Here is a 4,035-nt window from a genome sequence, read left to right on the forward strand (position 1 = left end):
ATGTTCTCACACATAGGTGGGAATTGAACAATGAAAACACTTGGACACAGGGTGGGGAACATCACACACTGGGGCCTGTCATGCGGTAGCGGGGGGAAGGAGGGATAGCATTAGAAGATATACCTAATGGAAATGACGAGTTAATGGGTGCAGCACACCAACATGGCACATGTATACATATGTAACAAACCTGCACGTTGTGCACATGTACCCTAGAACTTAAAGTATAAACAAACAAACAAAAACATACATTTATTTTCTCAAGGTTTGTTGTCTGGTGAGGTCTCTCTCTTAGGGCTGTGGATGACCACCTTCTCACAGCGCCATCACATGGTCCTACCTCTCCACTCTCCTGGACANACTTGGACACAGGGTGGGGAACATCACACACTGGGGCCTGTCATGCGGTAGCGGGGGGAAGGAGGGATAGCATTAGAAGATATACCTAATGGAAATGACGAGTTAATGGGTGCAGCACACCAACATGGCACATGTATACATATGTAACAAACCTGCACGTTGTGCACATGTACCCTAGAACTTAAAGTATAAACAAACAAACAAAACATACATTTATTTTCTCAAGGTTTGTTGTCTGGTGAGGTCTCTCTCTTAGGGCTGTGGATGACCACCTTCTCACAGCGCCATCACATGGTCCTACCTCTCCACTCTCCTGGACAGAGGGAGATCTCCAGAGTCAGTTCCTTTTTCTACAAGGACCCCAGCCCTATAGGATCAGGGATTCACCCTTATGACCTCATTTAATCTTTGTTATCTTCCTTACGGCCCTATTCTTCAAATATAGTCACACATTTTGGGTTAGGATATCAACATATGAACCTGGCAGAGTGGACTAGGTTAGGGCACAATTCAGTCTACAGTAATTAGTAATCAATGCTGGGAGATTTTACTAATAGGTCAAATATTTTGATAATTTTATTTCCAGTTAAATTTGAAAAGAAAATGTGCCTAGATACTTGTGTGTGTGTGTGTGTGATGCAATTTCTGTTAGCAATTTCTGTTAACTAATCAACTATAATTTTCAGTTTTCAGTATTTTTTAAAAATCATAAAGAAAACATTTGTGTATTTTAGAAGAATAGTTATGGAACTAATTTCTAAGGACAAAAATAGATGAGAAACCATTGCAGTATACAAAGAAAAAAAATCTCAGAAGTAAATACAAGAAGGAAGCTGGGAACCAAGAAATCTAATTTAATAAGTTACTGAACTTATGCATTTTAATTATAAAGAAGGTAAAACATGTTAGGGTTGTTTAAAACCAGTAGCAGTAAGTCAAACGAATTACAAACTATGTTAACAGCTAATAGAAAACCAAATGCAACTAATGACACATGTTCCAGAAAAGTTTATAGTTTGAAGTGGGAAAAGATCAATATTTCTTCAAAGAGTTTGACCTATCTACTATACTCTACATTCCAAGTATTTGTTTTATTGCCACAAATTATCAGCACTTTAGAATTCACAAGGGTATGGCTTATTTATTTACCTTTTTTAAAAGAATGATTTAATTATTACTTATTTCCACAGCAAATGGAATCATCATCTTGTTAATCGCCTCGATGAACTTTGATTTTTATCATCAAACACTCATTTTTGTTTACTTGCTTTTCAATTACTTCTTGCTTTTCTTGTTTCCAGTGGAACCGGTAGCTTAACAACGTTGAGCAGGGTCATAGCATCTCTTTGGAGAGCTATGTGGAAACTCTTCACAGTACATTAGCTGTCAAGACTCTGGTGGATGACAAAGATACAACCTACTCTCTCTATTTTAGAATCTTCAAGAACATCATTTCTGCAGAGCCGCTGGTCATTGTCAGTCTCTGGTATTAAAAGTGAAGTCCATTAGCTAAACGTGGTTCCCTCTTTCAGCACATTTTATTCCCTATGGAGGCCAGGGATAGTAATAGATAAAGTAGTTCAACCAAATGTAACTAAAACGTACACACATGTGACCATTTCTTCACAATCAATGCAGGTATAACTACCTACAAAAACACAATGATATTTTAATTCTGCCTTTAGTGAAGTGAAACTAATGGAATTAATTATAATGGCTTCAATCTAATCTCAATTTGTCCTCTGTCGTTTTCTTTTTTCCTCTTCTTTCTCCTCCTTTCCTCTCCTTTCTTTCTTTTTCTTTCTTCATTTTCTTGGTTTATCCAATCTTGATTTCTCTGACCCATGATAAAGTTGTCACAAATTGCACGGTACTAGGACTGTCAGCTCCCTTCACTTTGTTTGTCGTTTTTTCATTCACTCATTCATTCATTCATTTTTGGTCAGGTTTCTTTTTGGTGATTTCAGAGAATTCTGTGTCTTTGCATTTGTAATACAGATTCTTAATTTACTATGTTTATTTACAGGAAAGCTTTGTTCACAGATGCCTTCTTACAAGGTTACTATGGTTTCTTTCACTGTCAGTGGAAAGAGCAGAGGTGAGTGGGGTTGGGGTAATTTAACCATTTTATTCCCGCTTTTCCACAGACATCACATGCATCCCACAGCATAACAAGAGAAGGAAACGAGAAGTTTGCTAAACTAACAAGGACAAAAAAATGTAACAATGACATTCATTTTATTTATCTTACAAAAAACAGAACATACTGCCTGTCTAAAAATATTAGAAACTAAAAGAATATATACTTAGTAAAAGTCCCAGTAAACACACATATCTCAGAAAGCTGCTGGAAATATTGACATGTATTTTCAAGTTTGTGTTTTCAAGATTGTGTATGTTCAAACCTGTGTTGTGTCTGTGTATGCATACGTGTGCAATTTCTGGATTTATATCACAAAATATACATATGTTCATACTATACATACTGATATGTGGTTTCTATATTAACAGAGTTTTCTTGTATGTTTTCACATGAATACTTACATATGTATCATCATTTAAGAGCTACATTAGGGTCCAGCTTTTGGAGTGATTGAAAGATGCATTTAGTTATACTTGCACTTAATTGTGCCTACTTGCTTTATATTTAAGACATTTCTAATTCGGTATTATTGTTAAAAATATTTCAAGAAACATTGCAATGTGTATGCCTTATGTTTGGGAAGTTTATGTGTCCTAGGAGTAGAGTTTTAACAATCAATTGATGAAAAGATGTACGTTTAAAATTTTGACCAGTTAAATTTTAAAAGATTTTATTAATTACACATCCAGGAACAGTGTGTGAAAATGTCCATTTCCTAATATGTATTGACTCATATGTGATGAATTGAGAAATATTCATTTCATAATATAGAATATAGTTGAGTCGCGTATTCAAATTCTGGCTGTCCAAATCTTTTGAAGAAAGCCTAATTAATGATAGTAATGTGTGGGCAAGATTATTTCTTCTTTTTTCACATTTATTTATCATGCAGATAATTTTCCCCTGTGCTTTGGCCATTCACATCTCTCTCCTATTTGCCCTATGGATTTGAAAAAGATTTTCACAGAATGGCAACATTAACATTTTATGTATTATAAGTCTCTCACACACACACAAAATATTTTTTTGTTCTTGGGATATTATTTGTTTTTTCAACAGAACTTTTAATTTTATACAATCAAACTTGAGTATTTTCCATCTATAAGTAAGAACTTTTACCCAAAGTTCCTAAACTTAGCTTCATTCTTTTAATATTTCTTGTTTTGCATTTTAAATATGAAGAAAATTGATACATTTAGGCTCTGAGAATGTGTGGGCAAAGTATGGGGGTGGTTAGGGAGTTAGCTAAGAATCTGTAGTAGTACTGGGAGCACTTTTAAACTGTAATTGTCAAGAAAGAAGGAGATAACAGCCATGTCTTGGAGGTTGGTGGTAGAATATCCTCAAAAGTACAGACATGAGACTATTTGAGATGCTTTTCTTGACTGTGACTTAATGAATTTTAACTGACTTGAGGACTGATGAAGGAGAATAATGGAGCAAAACTGTCTTCCATGAACATTACAGTAGGTGTTTGGAACTATGGAATTGTGCTGTTTGTTTGTTTCTTTTTTTTTTTTTTTTTTTTTTTT

The sequence above is a fragment of the Rhinopithecus bieti genome, unplaced genomic scaffold, assembly GCF_001698545.2.
Source record: "Rhinopithecus bieti isolate Rb0 unplaced genomic scaffold, ASM169854v2 scaffold_2272, whole genome shotgun sequence".
Classification (NCBI taxonomy): Eukaryota; Metazoa; Chordata; class Mammalia; order Primates; family Cercopithecidae; genus Rhinopithecus; species Rhinopithecus bieti.